This window comes from Aphelocoma coerulescens, chromosome 1, assembly GCF_041296385.1.
Source record: "Aphelocoma coerulescens isolate FSJ_1873_10779 chromosome 1, UR_Acoe_1.0, whole genome shotgun sequence".
Lineage (NCBI taxonomy): Eukaryota > Metazoa > Chordata > Aves > Passeriformes > Corvidae > Aphelocoma > Aphelocoma coerulescens.
Genome location: NC_091013.1, coordinates 30612065 through 30634437, shown reverse-complemented (window position 1 = coordinate 30634437; position 22373 = coordinate 30612065). Strand labels below are relative to the sequence as shown.

The following is a 22373-nucleotide window of genomic DNA, read 5'->3' as shown; positions in this document are numbered from 1 at the left end:
TGTAGGGTAATCAGATTATGTAAGAGCTCTTTCTGGTGACAGCTGGCTTGTAAAGGCAAGTGCCAACATCTTTCAGATATTTACAGTTTTAAAAATAAGTGCTTTATAATATTTTTTAATACTTAAGCTAAAGTATGTATGAAACAATCATAAAAGCAAGTGAATCTACTACAGCTTCCACCACTACCAGCAGCAATGAAAATATGTGACTATAGTAAAGTGTATCTTCCCCCAGAGTTGAAAAGGCCTGAAGGGTATTTATTGCATTCATTCTCATGTAGGAAGAAATGGGTAAAAGAGCATGAAAAGTAAAATTGAAAATACAAATCTCTCCCTCACACCCACCAAACCTCAGTCCTGGAGCAACTAACCATTAACTTTTCCTTATGAAAGTTAAAAGAATTGGGTCATTTTTGGTGTAAGAGTCCTGTTGGACAAAGGCAAAGATCCCAATTTGAGAAATGTTTCAGTACATTTTTTTGGTTTGGCTTTTGTTTGTTTGTTTGTTTAGGTTTTTTTATCTCTACTAGTTGACCTACCAGGGAAAACATTACATCTGTGTGAAGGTTTACTCATTTTCCTTCCTTTAAAATCTGAATAATGCCAATGATCAGGCATTACCTCAATCTGATCTCTGTGAGCAGAGGTCTTCAGAGTCATTGTTCTCTTTCAAACTTTAGTTGAAATAGCTCACTTGGAAGAATCAAAAACCTACAAAATTTATTTCTGGCTGTGTCATGACATTTGAAGCAGCAGCAAAACCAAAACAGCAGCCACCTTCTCCTGAGGTATAATGCTTTAACATTATAGAACACTATGTCCTTCACAGGCCATGCACTTGGACATGAATGCACATGAGGAAGAGGAAGGCTCCTCTCCCAAATACCTATGGCATGTGAACTCTTTTGTGTATGAAAATCCAATTCAGCAAAGCATGTCAGCGTGTGTGTAAGACTGCTTCACTTCAGCAAAGCATTTAAAAATGTGCTTAAATTTAAATATGTACTTAGCTGAATCGTTTTGCTGAGTGGGGATTGATGGCTGAATTGAGGCATTAAACATTAATGAGGAAGCTGGGAACACAAAAAAATATGTAAATTGGGATGCGTCCCGTCATGACTAGAATAAACTGATTCAAACAATGCAATCATTGCATGACTAAGATCTCTTGAAAGACGTGAAGCCATTAGAAACACTTAGGACTTGAGATGGGACACAATGACTGACAATCACTCAGTCCTTCACTCATTTCAAATCACCTGGTTTTGGAGTGTCTGGCGGAGAGGCTGGGTGAAAAGCTCTTCCACACAGTAACTGAAACACTTAACTGTCTGTTGGAACATCATTAATTCCAGATGCTGCCCAAGGCAGTGTTCATCTAGTGATCTTCTTTTAACTAAGATGAAGGACAAATTCTTTGACTGCTTTTGGTCGAGCCACAGCTGGTAGCAGGGTCTGAGCAGCTCTGTCCCTCTCGTCTGGAGAGACTCTGGTGTAAACACTTCCCATGGGGCTCTGCTGGTCACGATTCGTGCTCCAGTATAGGGCAGTGCTTCTAGGAAGGTGACTGTGGAGCTGAGGACTGTAGTTTCCACTGTGTGCTGACACCTCCTCTTTATATTTCTTGCTCTTTAGACCAGCTTAGGGCAGCCAAACAGTTTATACAGTGACTCATCAAGATGGAGAAATGGATAAAAGCCTATCTGTCCAGAAGAGGCTGAGGTAATGCTTGCAGGAGAAAGCAACTGCTTCATTTTTGCTTGGCAGAAGCTGTTGTGCTTGCTCCTCCAAGTAGAAGTATCATTTTATGATTCTGCCCTGATACATTCTTTTTGTGGTTTTGTTTTGTTTTGTTTTCTATATTTTGCATGCATACTGGAGTTAACTTTCTGTTTAATAGGACAATCTATTATTAACAGCTGTGCTATAAACTCTGAAATAATGATGCTGGGTTTGCATGTTAGAGTAAATTGAACAGAAAAAAAAAATCTGTACAATAAAAGCAGTGGTGAGTCATACAGAAAAGCCCTATCTATCTCAGAGGCTAGTGGATGAAACAGCAGCTCCTACATTAGCTCCTGTGCCTGGTTTGCAGACCACATGCAAACGACCCTTGATTGTATTTGTGCAGTCAGGAATGTTTACACAGTGAATCAATTAGTTTTGAAGTAAGAAATGGCATTAAGGGCAGCTTTCAAATGTGTTCACAATAAAGTCCAACTACAAAGGTTTTGAAAAGAGAGAAAAACATCACCCTCCTCCACGAAAATAAATACAGACTTTACTGTGAAAAGAAATACTTTCTTTCTTTTATCTTAATTAAAATGACAGGTGAAAATATTTCACTTAAATAGCTACATTAACCAAGAATTTTCTTGGAAGTATTTGTTGAAAGATTCAACATAGTGTTTGACACAATTAAATGACAATGCAGTTAACAGTTAACTCCTCTGAAACTGACTTCTATTGTAATGGATACAAATCCTGCCTCAGTAAGTAACTTTTGAGAGTAAAGCGTGTGTTACATGAGTGATGTACTTTTATCTTCTCACCTTTTGAATATCTTAGGCCAAATGGTACATCAGAGAAACATTATGTGCCTGTAGTGTCGGGGTGGTATGATTAAAACTGCATAGAGTTCTGTATTCCTACTATTATTTTACAAATCTTGTTTTATCCTTCAGACTAGAAAACTTAGTAGGAGATAGTGTGTTTTATGCCTTGCTTATAGTTACATAACTGACATTTTCATATAATATTTTATGTCAGATTACCAATAAATTCGAGAGAGAGAGAAAACAGCCTAACAGACTTAATAAGCCTAACCACTGTAGGAGCAATGAATCCTGAAGTACCACGACCCATCTGAACTGTTCAGATCCACGAGGACCCCTCTTTGAGCAGGGAGGTGAATTAGACAACCTCCAGACATCCCTGACCACCTAATTTCTTCCATGATTGCTGCAGGGTCTTTTTCTTAATTGCATCTGAAGCATTTGTGACTTGTCTATGCTTGGCTTTTGTTCAAATAAGTAGAACATTCATTTATGTCACTGGCAGTAGTGTTGCTCTAGCTGCAGCAGTGTACAGATATAGCCAAGGCAAACTTTATAAAGAGAAATATTATCTTTTTCTTGGGCCAGTTGATACAGCTAGACTAGATGTAGATACTGTATGCCCATACAGATTGTGTTGGATCTGAAGCTAGCAGCAAACACATGGCTGATAAAGGTTGGGAACAATTGCTCTGGTAGAATGAGAGAGTGTTTCTTTTTCCCAATTTAGTGAATTAGATTAGACTGATATTATTTAGGACGACAAGATGTCTGCTGTACCAATTAATACTCTCTGTTTTCATGGGAATAAATTACAAAATCAACCTTTGTGTAACACTGGATACGAAATTCCCCTTTGAGGAGCTTGTATGTTCATACTCTGGCCCCACAGCTTTGCACTGGACATGAAGGAGCTCTGGGGTGGTTGGATTGTGACCAGCCATGGAGGAGCTCTGGTCCAATCAACATCCTTCCTTTATGGTCCTGATTTGTGATCCTCATCTTGAACTACACTCCACCATTTCTGCCCCTTACAAATACTTTCCTTACTGCTAAGTGCTCCTCAGATGGCTTATGTAAAACATTTCCACCAATGCAAACTTCTTATTTGGACTGTGTGCAATATATTTGTAACGTGGGGCTGGCACTCTGGTTGGTTGGAGTCTTGCATGAGCAAGCATTAGAGCTGAGTAAATACATACCCTAAATACTCATTTGCATTCAAAAGGGAACTTCCATTTAACTGTGGCTGTAATCCTTTCATATTTGTTTTCTATGAATATGCGATCATGTGAGCTTTACTAGCATAATACTTCTCTGTGAGAATGCCCATGTGACTTACTCATGGGAGGCAAACATTTAATTCAAATGTTGAGTTTACAAAAGGAGATTCAGAATTTTCCATTGACTTCATTTTGATTACTTATTCAAACTAAATGTTACGATCCTTGAGGATAAAGCAAAGCAAACCTAGGCAATATTATAGTCAGTGGGATGATAAGCATTCACACTCTACCTGTTAATTTTTAAAAACAGTATCAATATAGGCCAAAAGATATATGGAGCTTAAATTCGCTTTTCTTGATTTATTGCTGAAGACATATTCCCAATTGAAAATTTCAATCTGGATTACAAAATTCATAAATGGGATGATCTGCAGACCTACAATTATTCACTGAAGTATTTCATTCAGGATTTTATAATAAGCACATTTCAGACTTGAACTGCATATCTACAATTGATTCAATGTAAAATTTACCAAAGAAAATCCTCTGGTAAGATCAAAATGTGTGAGTTAGAGATGCAGGATGTGGTTGCTTAGTTACTAAGCAGGAGTCTACCTGGAAAGCACAGAGCATTTAAGAGTATGGAGAAGGGTTTTGCCCTTTACTTTTGACTGACATTTCTGCTGAATGTTAAAATCTTAAATGTGGAACCAATTTTAATAAACAGTGACTCCACTCTGGCAACCTCATTGCTACTGCAGCCAGTGTTAGTTCAACCATCAGGGAATATAGAATCACTGGGGAAAATTTAGACAAAGTTTAATTTTAAGAGGCATTTTAGAGAGTGTACCTTGGACATTTTTCTCTCATATACCATCCTAGTTGCCCTCAGATAAATCACAGAGATTTCTTATCTGTTTTAATATTTTCAATATATCCTTGGATTATTTTTAATAAAAATTTTATAACAGTTTAAAATTTAAAAACCTAAAATAATCAACCTATAGTATTTAAAACTAGTTTTCCCTTGAATCTGATTCTTGACAGAAACAGTATTTAACAAGATTCTATGATGTTTTTGCAATTTGCCAAACTTTTTTTCAAATATTTATGATGTATTTTCACCACTGTCTTGAAAATAATCAAGAAGAAAATGGATTATTCCCCTTTCAACTGTGCAACAATAAGTTAGAATCAGAAATGTTTTCCATAATTTGAAGGCTTAATGGCCACAGGGAAAAATATTTTAAAATCAAAAATTTAATTGTTTTCATAATTGAAAGAGATGCTAACATATTGTTGGGAATGCACAAAGCTTTTGTTTTGGAAGATATGCAATTTGACTATGAGTGAATCTTGGAAAACAGCATGATTTAATTTGCCTTCACAGTCAAGTGATCTATATGAATGATTTCAGACAATCTTATGACATACTTTTTTATGCTTCTGCAGCTGTCATCTTGTCTTTTTCCAATTTTCTTAGCTACAAAACAGATCTCAAACATTTTGTTTGTAGAAGTAACCCTGGAATTATTTCATCACTCACACCATTTATAGGCATTAGTGTACCTAAGGATGCAATTAGTTAAGAAATCTCTGCATAAATTGCAGTAAGTATTGTATTGAGCTATGCGTAGTCATTTCTTAACAGATTCTATAAAGTACAGGACATTTTTCTAGAGTTTGCATCTTAATGTCACAGTTATGGCTACCGTGTGTGTAGAAATGTAGCACGACCAAGAAAAAATACACGAAGAATATGTAAAGCCCACCTTACTGTGGCATGACTTGCCTATGCAATACCCATTTTTCACACCCTAAACTCAAATGCTGTTTTCCATACAGTTACTATTTACCCATGTGGAAATGCATGGGAAGGACCTCCAGCCATAACCAGGCTCTCTGCTGGCATGAGAGCTGGAGGGATGCATCTGCATCCCCTTGTTTTGTTCCTCACTGTGTGGGGAGGCACAGAAGGCCAGGAGCATGGCACTCCCAGCAGCTGAACAATCGAGGGACTGCCTTGCAGGCGAGCCTCAGCTGCTCCAGCAGGGTGAATATTCACAAGGTTTTCTTCTCCGACCTTTGGCTCACTCTCATGGGTTCTTTCATTTCAATTTTAATTGGAGGCCATGGTAAAGGGGCATATTCACCCCACTTCCTCTGAAGGAATCTTCCATCTCTGAAACCCTCAACCACCCTTTGCCATCCAAATTACTTTATCCCCCTCCCTTTCCTATTTCATCTTGTGGCTTCCGTCAGCTGCCCTCCTTCATTAACAGTTCCTGGCATACAAGCAGGTTAATACATGAAAATCATATCAAGATGAAACCTCCTTTCATGCAGACTGCTGAAGCCTGGCTGGGAATTAACAAGAACCTCCAGTAAGGGTTCTCCTGAGCAAATCCTATTAACAGCCGGCTACCTTGGTCAGTCAAAACACTGAAACATCGCATTTAAAGACACCAGAAGCCATTGACAAAGTTTTGTAGTGTTACTCCTTGTACATCATCTCCTTAGGTGGCTTAAAAGAGTACAAGTGGTGGTCAGAGCGACATCCTATTTTAACTGGCAAAAAACAAAGCAACATCTACAGTTTTTACTTCAGGTGAGCAATTCAGCATCGTTTTAAAACTATATAAAAAAACAAGTGGTTTCCTTTAAATGCTGTGATTAATTATTATTGAAATGCTAACTTTCTGTGGGCCAAATTCTACTTTGAAAATGTGATTTAATCAAGAGTTATAGTGCTTAATGTTACTCTGTGCAGGTTTGATTGATTCAGTTTTCTTCTTGCTCATGCAAAAATGAATGCAATAAGACATGACTCTTAAATTAGAGTGGATTATCACCTTCAGGGAGGAGTCAAAGGATGTAGAAAGAACCTCAGCTAAGGGATGGATGAACACATTAATGACAAAGGAGTTAGCATTCACTGTCTGCTAGGTTGAAATAAATTAAGACAATTTGAGTATGTGTATGACAAAGCTTTTTCAGTTTCCCGAAACCAAATTTGTTAACTATTAACACATGCTAAAAACCCTTAACCCTTTGATAAATGGTTGGGAAGTAAGACGTGCATGTTAAACCTAAAGTAATTTTTCATTATTAGTAATATTATAAAATGTGGTATTTTGCTCTGTTTGTTTTTGTTGGGTAGGTAGCTGCTCATGTTCTGCCAGTTAATCCTGTTCTTTTGCCTGTTTTAATTATAAAGCACCTATAATGTAGTGACAGCTTCTAATAAATTAAAAATACCTGGATAAATAGAGAGGTGGTGTTGTCTATTAGGCGCAATATCCAGGTTTGGTTAAAACCAGGAAACTCTTCTTGAGCTCTTAAAGTAGCTTCTGCAACTTGACACAGATATAAAACACTTTCTCTCAGCTCTAGCAGAAATGCCTGAAGCATAAGGACCTGGGAAGTTCTGTTCAAGGACAGAAATAATCAGCACACACAACATCAGATTTTTTCTGTTCAGCCCTCATAAATACTGTTGCTAATTCTACATGTGACAGTGAAAAGTATTTTGCAGCCTTGTGAGGTTTTTACATTTTCAGCTTAGTGTGGTTTAACCACAAGCATTGTAGCTTGGAGGAGAACAACCGACTTGTGCATTTCCCCAAAAGCAATTGTTCATATGCCTCTGAAACAGAGAGGAGAAAATGCCCAGGCTGTGGCCAGTTTCAGTGTTTGCCTCATCAGTGGTGCTGCCAGTCACCCTGCAAAGCCAATGCAATGTGGCTTTTAGTCACAGTGCTTACACTAACTTCTGATATTCTGAAACAACTGGGACTTGCCATGGGGTTTTAATAGTTATAGTTCTCCTTTTGTTAGTATACAGCAACTCTTGGAGGCTGGGTTTAGCCAGCGTTTCTGAGCGAGGTCCCAGCAAAATCTGGATTGTTTTATGTATGAGCCCATACATAAAGTTTTTTGAAAACCCTCGTCATCATTATCTAAGTGCAACTTTATCATTCTACAGCAGTAACCTTTCTGGGGACCTCACCATGGGTGAAAGTACTGAGCTGAGGAGAAAAAAGGATCAGGAGAAAATGTACTACAGTAACCCCTTATTAGTGAATGAATGCACACTCATGCATACTTCAGCTATCTGCTTTGATATCCAAATACAATAGAGTTATAGACTAGGCTCAGAATTTGACCTTCAGAATCTTACTGCCAGGGCATTTACTCCTCAACTGGTTTCCTTAGTCTTAGGCTGGTTTTGTGATAAGTAGTGAAGAAGCCTGGTAACCCCTGCTGTGCTGGAGGATACTGGCCCTGTACCATGGTGTAAGCCTGACATGTAATGACATCTCCTGCCAATCTTTCTTCATCAACAGAACCTAAGCTTTACTAAGCTGCTTAATAATGGCATAACATTTACTTCCTTTTCAATGTAGGTATAGAAGGGATCTGAATAAAATTTTCCCCCTCTTGGTCATGAAATACTATATGTTGTGAAACACAGGTTGTACAGCTGAGAGCATAACAATTTGAGGGCAGAACTACCTCTGGAAAAACCATTTCTGTTGCTCTTCTGCACATTCCTATCTGCATTTTATATCACTGTTTATCTTTGTTATTATGAAATACATCTTTCTGCATGGTGGTCATAGTTCAAAGATTATTTGAAGGTGATGTCTCTTGACTGTCATTTTGCTTGCTCAAGCCTTTGGAGTTCTTGAAATGTAAAGATTTATGGCTCTTTTGCTCTGCTTGTCCCTTACCTATGTATATATAGATGTATATCTCTATCTCAAACTGGCTGATTAAAGTAACTGGTGCAGAGGAATATTCATCCTAGGAACAGTATCTTTTGCTATATCCATGGCTTCAGTCAATGCTTGTCTTTTGAGACCTGGAGAAAAAATACACAGTACAAACACAAAATCAAGGAGCAGGAAGTATTTTCTTTATTTTGTTCTAGAATTTTGCTGATCTATGTTCCTTTGCTACAGTACTGAAAGCCCATCCACCTAAAGAATGTGATACTACAGCTTTGAGTAGGGGAAATTAATTCAACAAACACAAGGCCCTGATGACTCTATGATCAATTATCAGAACTGCTCCTTCCCCTTTAATAGTAGGGATAATAGGAGGATGTATTTTGGGAGTCTCCATAGGACAGGGCCAGATACCCAGGGTTTTAAAAATAGAAAACAACACTCCCCTTTTAGATAAAAATCTAAAACTGTTTTAACATCCCTGAATGTTTTCTCCTTCCTGTGCTAAACAATTTTCAGACTGGAAGTGCTTCTGCTCGTGCCTTTTGGTAACAGCTGCATTGACATGTGCAGGAACATATGTGAAAAAGGCTTTGTCACCACACCTTAGCATTACAAGTAGCCTGTTTCATTGAGAGCCATACACTGAACATCATGACAACCATACCATGAGTGATGTGCTTTCTCTCCCATCCCTTCCCCAAGGTGCAAGTCACACCTGCAGTGCACTACTTTGTTTTGGCAGAAGTTTTGTTTTAAATGCACATGCTGCCATTTGTATATAGTAGAAAAAGTGAGACTTAAATCAGAGGTCTTGTGCTTGGCACAAAAGAAGCAGGCATGTAATGTTCATGGTTTATAGGGGAGCTCATTCCCCCTAAGATGGGGTATGCCACTATGGGAATTTCTCTTCCAAGTGAGGAGCAAAGCTGGACATCACAGTCTTCATACAGGAACTTCAGATGAATTTGGGACCCTGACTGCTGAGTGCTTTGGAGACAACAGACTTGGGCTGGAGTCAGCATTGTAGGAAAACACTGAGAGGGTACTAGTCCTAATCTGTGCAGGTGAGAAGAAAGGTTGCAGCCTTCTGCACTTGCTGGAATTTCCTAAGGGCTCATGACTTCTCACTCATATGCATGACATTGCTTTGGTCTAGACAAGAGCTGACAAAAGCTTGTATAATGGGGAACAGGTCACCATCTGATGCTGAGTGACTCCCATGACCTTTAAATGACATTGTTTTTCCAGACAGTTATCGTAAGTAACATTTTCTGTTAAAACACATGACAAAAACTATTACATTTTTTGCTCTGCTTTGAAAGAAATTCCCTTCTACAATTCATGGTCAAATCTGGCTAAAAGATTCTGGAATGGGGCTTTTATGATCAGACTTCTCTGCTGCGAATTGAAAAAGAAAAAAAAAAAGAAGTATCTTCTTTGTCAAGGGGGTTTAAAGTTGACACAATCAGAAGTAAAAACTTCCACATAATCTGAAATGACCAAGAATATTTGTATAATGTAAAGTTTGATGACAAAAAAACCCTTCAGGAAGGTCATATTACCAGACAACTGTAATTCAAAAGTGACCACATAATATTTTTTCTTTTATTCTACATGTCAGCATCTCTCATAAATAAACAAATATGTAACTTGCTGAATGAACCAGATCCCTCATGTTCTGAAAACAGGCAGTAACTCAATAAAGATTTTTTTAAAGAAAAGTCTAATATTTGACTGACCCTGTGAAATTTACTCCTCTGTTTCAGCCCTCACCTGCACCATCACACTTTAGGTCACTGCTCTCTTGGGTGTGCTATCACATGTGCTTACTGTGATCAGTGCTGGTCAGTGAAATGATCCGACTTAGTCCTCAAATGGTGCAAGCAGTTGAGCTGGTGCAGAGGAGAAGGCACTAACCTCTACAGAAGGGGTGAGAACAAGCCCTGTGCACTGTATAAATCCTAGCCCAGTGCACAGCTGAGACTAGTATTTTGTGGAATTCCCCCTCCTCCTGTATTAATTAGTGACAGGGAATCTCCCAGCTGCTGGCCCCTGGTGATCAACGCACCTCATTTGTTGAAAGGTGCCTGGCCCATGGTGACTAATGCTATTCCAAGGGATTTAGCAGCTAGCATGATCAAGGCCCTCTTCCCAGTGGATACCCTGCTTAAGAAGTTAAGATGGTTGAATACAACAGGCGTGGGCTAAACTCCATCTCCTCTAGCCCTACAGATTGAGAATGGTCCTGGTTGGTGCTCGTTTGTGAGGATGTCTGCCTATGTACTTATTCATCCATCTTGCCCATACCACATGGTCTGTAAAGACAAAATTATTACCCACTGTCCCTCTGCAAACTGTCACTGATCACTCTGAAGGGAACATGGAGGCCTTCAGGAGTCCTAGCAGAATCGTGGAATCACAGAATAGTTTAAGTTGGAAGAGACCTTTAAAGGTCTTCTAGTCTAACCCCCTGCAATGAGACAGGACACCTTTAACTAGATCAGTTTGCCCAAAGCCCCATCCAGCTTGACCTTGAATATTTCCGATGATAGGGCATCTGCTTCCTCTCTGAACAACCTGTTCCCATGTTGCAGCACCCTCATTGCAAAAAATTTTCTTCCTTCAATCTAGTCTAAATATACCCTATTTTAGTTTAAAATTATGACCTCTTATCCTATGCAACAAGCCTAAAAGGTTTGTCCCCATCTTTCTTGTAGGTCCCCTTTAAGTACTGAAAGGCTGTAATAAGGTCTCACTGAAACTTTCTCTTCTCCAGGCAGCACAACCCCAACTCCCTCTTCATAGGAGAAGTGCTCCGGCCCTCTGATCATCTTGGTGGCCCTCCTTTGGACCCACCTCCACCAGGTCCATGTCCTCCCTGTGCTGAGGACCCCAGAGCTGGATGCAGCACTGCAGGTGGGGTGTCACCAGAGCAGAGCAGAGGGGCAGAACCCCCTCCCTTGCCCTGCTGGCCACGCTGCTTTGGATGTAGCCCAGGACACAACTGGCTTTCTGGGCTCTGAGTGCACATTGCCGAGTCATGCCCAGCCTTTCATCCACCAGCACCCACAGTCCTTCTCTGCAGGGTTGCTTTCAAGCTCTTCTATCCCCAGCCTGTATTGATCCCAGCGATGGCCATGACCTGTGACTCTCAGAGCAATGGGCTGAGGGCCCTTGCTAGCCTTCTGTCCCTCTAACCTTGGTGTGTCATCTCACACCTTGTCACAGGCAGGCCTGGCATTATCCCCCTCCCCCACCAAGTCTTGTTTAAAGCTCTGTCAATGAGTCCCACTAGCTTGTGAGCAAAGATACTCTTCCCCCTCGATTATGGGGAAAAAAAATTAAGGTTTAAATTTGGCCACTCTTCAACATTAGACTGAATTTGACCCACAGCCTCTGAATGACACTGAAAGGAAAGCTGAAAAATAATCAGTTCTGGGGCTGGAAGAAAATTTCTCAGCAATGTTTCTGAATCCTTTTGCTGTTGTACTGCCATCTTTGTTAGTTAATACTTCTTTTAGCAATAAAACTGCTTTGATTTGGGTAGAACTCAGAACTTCTCTGCTTTCATAGAAAAACAAAATTATGCTGATCTGTATTTTTTCCTTGTGCAGGCTGCATTTGTTTGCACACATGATGTGAATAATGAAGGAGTCTACAAAATTCAGCTGGCAAAATTCTATCAGAGTTTGCAAGAAACAAAACAAACACAAAAACAGCCCATCAAGTAAAAATGGCTGATTGATGCAAAAGGCAACACAGATGGAGGTAATGGGGTTTCAAAAGAGGAATTAGAGAAGATCTGAATGGAAGCTTGTAAATCTGCAGCAATTCAGCTTTGCCAAGAATGGCAGTGGGAAATCCTCATTATGGGAGATATTTCCATTCTGTACTCACCCGTGAGAGCTTTGCTAGGGCAACCACAGGGAAAGCAGGAGACACAGCCATCAGCATTCCTGAGCCCTGCCAGCCTGCGCTGCTGACTCACAAGGCAGCCTTGAGTGAGTCACTCATTGCCAGATGCTTCCACCTGACCTTGTCAAGGTGCTGCAAACAAGGAAGCAAAACAGACTCACCTTTGGCAACTCTGGCAAACAAGTTTTATCATGTCATATTCCAGCTTCCCCCACACCACCAGGTAAGCAGGGTGGCCAAGGAAGAAGCTTTAGGCCAGGCCAGGCCATTTTTGGGGCTGGGAGCCATTGTCCTGGCACGGCAGACACATAAAGGAGTTGTTTGTAACAGAGGAGGACTTGACTGTCACAAAGGAAACATGATGACTGGTAGAAAGTTCTTTCTACATAGAAAGTGGAGAACCTGGTCGTTCGGAAGCTCTTTGTACATAGGCAGCAGAGAAGCAAGTGGCTCAGCAGATCCTGTGGGAAAGACCAGTGAATGAGGAGGATGCAGAGTCCCAGGGAGGGAGCTGCATAAACATATGAGATAGCCTCCTACCACGCAAGCTCAGCTGAAGGAAGGTAGAGGCTGGTCTTAAATCTTCCACCAAATGGGAAAAATATCACTGCTTCTAACAGTGGGCTAGGGAATCTGGGAGGGCTACAAAATCTGGAGATTTTTCTGTTTTATCCCACCATTTCTCACCAGAGGGCATGTCACATTGCTAGTCTGGGAAGGGCAGTCCTTGGTGTGACAATCTGTCTCAAGGCAATTGCTCTGATGTGCTCTTTCTCTTCTATGGGATCAGATGTGGGCAGCCTGATCTATGTTAGAAAAACATCATCAAAAGTTTCTGAAACAATTCACTTGGGACTGAGTTTTCCTGAGGGTTTCTCTCTGTAGTGCATCTCTCTAATATCACTGGGCTGGACTAACATGACTTGCAAAGCCTAAAAAAAGAGCTGAGACCTGAGTGGTGCGTGGTCAGACCTGCAAGCTCAGGGGAGAAGGAGCCATGATCACTCTTATCCTCGCCTAAGCTTCATCTCCCTTTGCCTCCCAGCACTGGCTCTGGATCAAACTTCCCTGTTTCATGACAGGAGATAATGTCGTTAATCACATTGCTGCATCCAGTATTGATACATAGAAAAATCAACCCATGTTCCAGGTTATTGAAAATCCCTCCTGAGTGCCAGCAGAGGGTTAGTTTTAGGCTGAAGCTGCCCAGATACCACTACTGGTAAGGATCCTTACTATCAGCTGTGGCGGGACATTCTTGGGGGTGGGGGGAGATGAGAGGCTGCCCTGAAGAGCTGTAATCTGGGGTTTAGAGTTAGCCCACATCTCCTCCAGAGTCATATAAAAGTGCCAATAAAGTCAGTACAGGAGCTCTCACTGCAGTAGGCAGCTTAGACACGAACACAGGCAACAAGCTGTGTCCTGAGTGCTCCGCCCCCACCTTGCCTGTCTGGTCCTGGTTTCTGTGGGGACTGTGAAATGCAGGAGGATTTGGGATGGGTCTCAGCTCTGTCGGGCTGATGAGGGAAAACCGATGTGAGTTATACGGTTCTTGTTTTCTGTTACTGTGACCGTTCCGTGGCACCCGAAAGCTTCAGGAAGTGATTCATAAAACCGCATTTGCAACAGGTTGGGTGCACTAAGGGAGCTGTAGGAAGAAATGTCAGGAAAACGTCACAGGTATGGACCACCAGCAACACAGAAAGCTGTCCTGAGCTGCTGGTACTGACCCACAAGCCAGGCTGTATTTTAGTAGGTGGGTCTGCAGCAGGCTGTAGATTCTCCCAGCATTCTGGCAGTCACCCAGCTAGCGGATGGACATGTGAGGTCTCTATGTGAGGTCTCACCCTGACACCACAAAGCACTCCACAGGGAGCAAGCCTTCATTCAGAGAGGGAGAACTTCCATGCAATAAGTGCCTCTCTTGTTTCTGCTCTGTGACTCTGTTAGAAAACCAGGCTAGTGAAATACACTTGCCAATTTTAATCCCTGGATAGCACAGTGAAGCCTTATGTCCTTTGTGCTGCTTCCAGCTACAGCATTAGCTTTGCTAAACATATTAAGTGTTAGAATTTTTGTACTCTCTTGGTAGAAACAGATAAAAATAATACTTATGCTGGAGCTGACCCATTTGAGCTAGTGAAACACTGAAAACTCCCAGTTGTCTTTGAATAGAAACATTTCAAAGTATTGCCTAAATATTTTGGAACAATATTCAAACTATGTTTTCTTTGTTAGATATTTTATTTGATGTTTGCAAAATATTTGATGTCTGCAAGCTATTGGATTTGACTTTCAGCTCATGTTGAGCAGTAAGCAACATGCTTTTTTGGCTGCAGGACTAAAGCTTTCCTCCTGACAGCTGGTGACTTTCACACCATTGTCTTTCTTTTTTTGCATTTCTGCAGGTAATTTATGCTAAATTCATGAAGTATTTGCAGAATAGCTTCCAATCACCAATAGAAAAACCATTATGCTATCTCAGAAGTTGCAGTTAATGAAATTATGGGGTTCTATTTGCAGTGCACCTAAATGCTTTATTTGCTCTATGAAAAGAGCTATAAGCTAATTTTCTCTTTTTCAAACAATTAATGTGCTTATTTTCTGTCACAGCCAGAGTTGCATACATTACGTGACCAGCTGTATTGTTAAATTCCTTTGAGGAAATCATCATTTAGTACTGCAGGTGCAAATTCTTCTGCAGCCAGTGGGTGTAGCAAGTACATATCCAAGAGCTGCATTTTGCCTGTTGAATCGAACTGCCCAGATCCTCAGAGGACCAAATGGGACAAGGGGGAAAATGGGAGCCATAAATTGCGGTACCACTAAGGGGCTGGTGGATACGCAGGGAAATGCCTTTTTGGACACAACCACTTTCCAGTGATGAGAAAAGCTGGGGAAAGTGGGAACAAAACCCAGTGAGAAGCTGGGAAAAAGATGTAGCAACTGGAGTGGGAGAGCATGACTGTACCCACTGTCAGAGTTTCAGTGCACCAAAGCCAGGGTGCCTCACCCCATAATGACACAGCTAAATGGAAAGATTTTGTTTCTTTTGTGTCTCCACCCAGTTAGATAAAGATATAGCTAATGAAAGCCAGGTCACACCTGTCTACTGGCACCTTTTCCTCTCTCATTATGCGTGTTACCTTCACAGATAGATTTATCTCGGCATAAAGATAAAGGGGGTTCTTTCTGTTTGTTTTCTGTTTTCTCTTTAATTTTAGAGGAAGTGTTTCATACCTGAAAGGTAAAGATTAGAGTTGCTTTTACTTTCTCTAAACTTAGCTTCGGTGGGAAAATGGGAGCTGCTGAAGCTGTTGTGTTTGATCCACTAGAGAATAAATAAGTAAATAAAAAGTTGGAGCTGCACAGATTATAGCCCTCTGACAATAGCAGATTAAGAGCCATGAAGTAAAACCAAGGATATCTTAAGCAATTTCATGAAATGAAAAATACTTGTTTCTGGCTTTAATATTTTCACGTATCTTTTAATCTTTTTGCATATTATGATTTAAAGGAACTTAAATTCACCTCAAAATACTTGTTAATGCAATAGAGACACTTCATTGTCTAGTGTAGCTGGTTCTAGACCTTCATCTTTTATCAATATCTTCTCTGAGGAAATCTTCTTTATTTCTAACAGACAACGCAAATCATGAAAACAGAGTTTGACCAACAATCAATTAGGAGTGCAGACACGGCTCAGCTGAGAAAGCACAGGTTTCAGTTAATCGTGGAATTATCTGTCCTGAAGCAAAAACCCTTCTTGAATGTACTGTGTGTTCAGATGAGAGAATACTTTTTCAACTTCAAGCCTACAGCAGAATGATAAAAGTCCTCATGTTGAAACTACAGGTGCTTCATGCAACACTGAGTAAATTACTCCAGAGTGAGTTTGGCTGGGGAGAAGTGACAGTCTTTTATTCATTGCACAAGCACCTCAGTCAGTCTGTCTGCTCAGGTTTCTGGAAACCTCTGTGGTCTGATTCACTATTTCCTTACTGTTTGTTTTGGGACTGGGAGTAACTATGCAAACATGATGTTGATGCAATGTTGTAGGGAGTATCTAGGCTAATCCCTGCATTCAACTTCTGAACATGTTTGTTGAGAGCAGGGGTTGGATTCCTTACTGTCTTCTCTCCTGTACTAAGCCTAGGGAGATACAGGCACACAGTTTTACGCTCATTTTCTAACTAAATCACCCTATGCAAGCCAGTGAAAGAGAGAACTTCTAGTGTACAGTGAAATGTTCTGACAGTTGGCACGAGGACATAGCTAGCACAAAAAACGTATTTTCACAAAAACCTTTCTGCAAATTTGCAGCTTCTAAGAAATCATCATTGTCCTCAAAATCATCTGAAGTAGTCAGGCTAACATCTTGGTTTTGGTTTTGGTATTGATGGCTTGGTGCTTTCAGGGAAGAATTAGAATTTGCTTCCCTCCAGATTTGTTTAATTATGTCCAAAGATACAGTAATTCTACCAGAACTCTTCTGGTCACTCAGAATTTAGTTGGAGAGCCAGTATAGGGGCCAGAAACACACTTTTAGAGACCTGTGCCACTTTTTAATAGGCTTTCCAGGCAGCATTGATCTCAACTAATATTACCTGTGAGAAATATCTGACCTGTTTTAGATGTCTGCCTTATGAAGAAAGGTAGGAAGGCTGCTTCTGCACATCAGCTGTGAAGGGATTCATTCAGCACCCTCAGATGTGGAAGCCCGTAGCCACTTTTCGTCACCAGGCATCCTACCCTTTGCTGCTGAGCAAGAAGCAGGATTTGATACAACAAGTACGTTATTTACAGTGGCAGAATGTGTGAAGGAAGAAAAAACCAGCAAACCTTTCAGACCAGCTTTCCAGTTCCTGATTCTCCAGGGAGTGTTGTGTTGGTTTTGGAGACCTTTATGAGGGAGGATTTAAAGTTTCTTTTAAGGACTGCAGAGTTTCTAAGGGTGGGGTGGATGGTGGTTGCAAGTCTTTTTAGGAAAGAAAAGCTCGACTTGTATCTCTCTGCAGACAGTGCCACTTTCAGTTGCAAAGCAGTGGCATGGAGACCAGAAAGGTTTCCTGTTTAATCTCCCAGCCAAAGCTACAAACACATGAATAGTTCTCTAGAAAAACACAGCTAAAACACTGCACTTCCTGGCACTGGCTACAGAACATGGAACTGTAGGTGGATGTGCTTTGATATTGTAAAATGTACATGGCCCGCAGACAGGCAGGACAGAAGGCCATGGGACTTGGGATGCATCTGAGGCTGCTAAGAGAGACAGCCGTGGCTTTCTGCCATTTTTTGAAGGCTGTGGTCATTGAGGAAGGCCTCCAAAGACTGGAAAGATGCAAATGTTACATCTGAAGTGTGAGAAAGGATCCAAGGAACTGCAGGCTGGTTGGCGTAGTCTGGAAAGATTATGAACATACCTTCTGGAAGCTGTGACTGGACACATGAAGAACAGACAGATAACGGGGAACAGTCAGCATGGGCTTAGCAAGGACAAATCATGCCTGCCCACCCTGCCTGCCTTCTGCGCTGCAGTGACTGGCTCTGTGGAGAAGGGGAAAGCAACGCTCTTTACAAAGATGTTAAACAGTACTGGCCCCAGCACTGACCTCTGAGGGAGGCCAATAGCAAGCAGCTGCCAGTGCAACTTTGTACCTCTGAGCACAAGTCTTTGGGCTCAGCAATGCAGCCAGCTTTCCACCCACCATGCACTCTGCTAATTTGTTTCAGCAGTTTGGCTCTAAGGATACTATGAGAAGCTACAGTGAAGGTCAAGATCAAATCAAGAGGTAGCTGGCAGAGGTTGCAACAAAGGCAATCCCAATCAGATAAAAGGAAAACCAAACCTCATGGAAGGGTTGATTCTTATTCGGGAACCCCTGTCCTTGGAGATGCTGATAACACAGCTATCCAAGGCCCTGAGCAATGTGTTCTGAGAGCCCTCTTCCAGTGAAGGGGCGGCCCAGATGGATGGAAGGCACACAGACAGGGCCTTTCCAAACTGAATTATTCTATGATCTACACTGTGTTGTATGTGTTTATACGTAGGTGTGCAGGAGACTTCCAGCACCATCGCTGGCCTTGTGTGGGAGGCTGTTTTGTACCTTAATTCAAAACAGTTGTGTCTGGCTTTCTCCAAGAGAAGAGATAACCTTCTGGGAGCTGATGTTTTTGTTTCCACTTCTGTTAGGGAGATGTCAGAATCATGAAAGTTACCACTGAGTGTAAGACTAATTACCACCTATTTGAGAAAAGGAGTATGGGGCTGTACTGCCTTCTCACAAGGTCAGGTGTGGAAGCTGTCGGGGCAACGGGGGGGGGGGAGGTCTGTGCTATCTGGCAGAGGAAGCGCTGAAGAACAAAGCTGTCAGACTACTGCTTATCCCCAATACACATCTCTGTTTTGTGTGCAAATTGGTACTTGCTTCATGCCTGACCCTCGTCTAAAATTAAGATAATAATATTTCAACATGTTCTTGCCATGCAGAGACAGCTAAAGAGAATTAACAGCAAGGATAGACCCATGGGGAACAGCAGTGAGGGGCAGTATGTACCTCCTCTGTCCTCCGGATAGGAAACGGAATAACCTTTAAAGGCGCAGCCAACAAACATTTTTGTGACATCATCAGTGTTTAATCTAAGCAACTCATGTTGATATTACCTCCAATATCATGATAGAGATAATGCCTGTGAATGGATAGGAAGACTCCACATTGTGGGCCTACATCCGTGTACATTTTCTCATATCTGATGACATAAGCCCTCGTATCTGTGCTCATTCTGGATCTTAGAGGTACATGGAGCAAGGCTCCTCTGACCCATTTTACAGCAAACCCATCTACACTGAGATTCCCTTTGTGGTCAGAGGAGAGATATAGGTATTTCCAGGGAGCAATTTCTCTCTTTCGATAGCATATCTTCAGAATAGATTATACAACTTCCTGTTTCTTTCCAGCTACTGAAAAGAAAGCGTGGGTGACAGGCTCAAATGCAGATATATTCAGTATAAACCCCAAAAGTGCAGATTCATCTCAGCCTGATTTTAGGGTGTTGGGGTAGTTGCCCTGACTAGCCTCCCACAGGATCCCCAGACAGGTACCTTGTACCCCTTGTGGCAGGGGCTGCATGTGAGCTCAGGCCCTGGTGGCCCGCCCTTGCCCCAGCTATGTTGTAGTTGTACCTGTGCCCTCTGCCCCATCCCCTGCTGATCCAGACATACTCCCTGGACTCCCTACATTGACTTCACACCCGACTCCTTGCCTGCTGCTAACCTTTGAAGGGCTTGATCCAGTCACCTCAGCTCTAATACCATTTGGTGTTGGTTATCTTGCTTAGTTGTGAGCTGATGCTCCAGTAGTCTCCCACAGGTCTGGCACCAGCTCTACAGGGATTCCACAACAACCCAGAGGGGTCTGAAAAGGTGTCAGACAGCAATGGGCAGGCAGCTGGACTGCACCTCAGGTGTTTAAAGCCTGACTGCATGAGAGCAAGGTATCTAAGCTCTTGGTACAGGGAGTAAGGATGTAGACCATATAGTTAGTGGAGTCTGGAGAGCAATTTGGCTGACCAAATGTTGGGATCAACCTCAGGAAGAAAGTTGCTTGCTAGGCTCCACCAACTGTATGGGCTCAGTCTTCCTTGTATACCATTGGAGTTTAAGCTGTATCTCACACCCAGGCACTATAATTTAGGCAAACTAAATCCCACCTATTATGACTAAAAGGAGAAGAAATAAATACATTTATAAGAGAAATATGAAAATGATCACTCTTTGTGTTAAACCTTATGATTTTCATCTGAGAGGTATAGAAAGGCAAAAGCTTTGTGGATATTTTTAGTTCAGACACTGTGTCTGTACATCACACACTCCCAGAGTATTATATACACTCTCACAAAACACATCCTTTGTTTACAGTCATATGGATTTACAAACACTCCCTGGAAGAACAGGGACACACTCATTGTATACAGTATGTTTTTTGCTTCTGTAAACTGTTAATGTGGAATTATAAATAATAATTTGGGATATTTAACATATGGTTTTCTGCATTCTGTGATTCTATCTCTACAAGTAAATTAAAATACTGGTAGTGTAAAATAATGATCTCTTTTTGCCCAGTCTCCTCCGCTCAGTTCTACAGTATTGTTATATCCTCCCCTGTTGCTATAGAAATGATTGATATGTCCAATCACTTCATTCTTGCCATACCCTTGTCTCTACATATTATGTATTTTGCCCTTTAAACCAGATTCTCAGTTGGCTTTTTGATATTTTGGGTTATGTTTTGCAGAGACAACAACAATGAAACATACAAACAAAAGAAAGAAAAGAAAAAAGAAAACTTTGGCTTTGAGAACACTGAAACTAATTCAAAAGACAGTTACCTGTATTAATACTGTGAGTATTAAAATTTTTACTGTAAACCTTTGGCATTTTTTGTTCTTATTAACCCCCAGCTCTGACAAGCAATGACTTTGTGAAATTCTTTGCATCTTCTCATGCAAAACAAGTATTTGCAGCGTTTAAAGCTTCCTAGCTATGGAACTTAAAAACACAAATGTAAAGAGCTGCCTTTTGGGGGGCCTGCTGATTTTAGGGGGAATGAATTATGATTTTTAAAGATTTGGGCTTCCCTCTCAAGAAAGGAGAAGAAAAAAAGAACTAGTCAAGCTCTTCTTTGACATGATGCAATGAATAGCAGTCAGAATGATGAATTTAATTTTGCTTCCCATGTTTCAGAACTTACTAACGCAAGCTGGCTACTTCCAGACTCAGATGTCCATTCCACAGCACCTTATCACTCTGGGAAATACCCTGGGGCTGCCTGGACTTCCTTTTCACTGACTTCCACTCCCCCCCCCAGCAGTGCCTGCAGGGATATGGCACCAGACATACTCCCCCTTCCCTACCTCTGGACAACAAACCTTTCCCCCCATCCCGGTCCTCTGCTCAGAGCCCTATGAGGGCCCCTGCACGTTCCCCCGTACATTCCCTATGCAGGAGAGAGGGCTTTCTGTTCATCCAAAACATTCACAACACGAGTGCTTTCAGCTCTGAGCAAAGGAAACCAAGGCAAGCCAGGTCTTAGGAGACGGGGCTGCACGACTTTGCACCCCCTGCTACCTCCTGCTGAGATACTCAGCATCTGGTCCATGCCCCAAAGGATCAGCGAGGCACAGGATGGCACAGCCAGCAGCAAAAGGGCTTTCGGTGCGATTGCGGCAAACTATGGTCGGACGTCGAAGCTGCCGTGAAATCTCCTCACTCTCCTGCCTTTTTGGGGGACTTTAGGTCCTGAAGCTGCCTGTAACACCGATTTCTATGAAATGCCACTAGGTGGCTCGAGATTGAACCTCTGCAGGCAACAGCTTTCAGTGGGATGGGCGTGTGTGGGGGGCAGGAATTTGGGAATTATCCTTGGGCGGTGTACACCACCCTCATTGCTTCTGTGATTTTTAGATCTTGGTTGCAGATGCTGTAGGAGAGAAAGGGGCATCCCAGAAAACCCTCTGAAATGGGAACGAGTTCATTCTTATTTCTCACGTGAAATGAAACATGGAGTTTTCTCTTGAGAATTGGAACTAGAGATAGCCTGGAGCCTAGTAGTACTCCCCGGAATACCAGTGACACCGCCGCCCCAAATAAAAATGTGGGTTATTCTTCTCTTTTAAAAATTTTCAAAGGCAATTGTTACCATCATCAGGAGCTTATTTTGACACAGGTTAACTTTGAGAACCCACCACGAATGAGAGGTCTGAATCCAGTACTGGAGGAGAGAAGGGCTTCACGCTCAGCAGATGGCAAGGGTGATCACCACAGGCATCAGTTTTATGCCTGTCACCCTTCTAACCTCTTTCTCAGAGGTGCCCTGAAGTAATTGATTAATCCCCATTTCTCACTTCACTCCATACCAAACCTCTGTTTTCTGCCCATCTTGTTC

General features: G+C 41.7%; 2 long non-coding RNA genes across 2 annotated transcripts; one reads left to right on the top strand and one right to left on the bottom strand.

Annotated features, from left to right (window-relative positions):
• Positions 1-7142: 7142 nt before the first annotated feature.
• Positions 7143-12480, bottom strand: LOC138118222 (uncharacterized). Its single transcript, XR_011155042.1, has 3 exons — positions 12412-12480; positions 8515-8645; positions 7143-7208 (listed from the first exon to the last, which is right to left on the bottom strand). It is a non-coding gene; the product is annotated as an uncharacterized lncRNA (long non-coding RNA).
• Positions 12481-12569: 89 nt separating this feature from the next.
• Positions 12570-20809, top strand: LOC138105597 (uncharacterized). Its single transcript, XR_011148553.1, has 3 exons — positions 12570-12652; positions 16073-16318; positions 20724-20809. It is a non-coding gene; the product is annotated as an uncharacterized lncRNA (long non-coding RNA).
• Positions 20810-22373: the final 1564 nt, after the last annotated feature.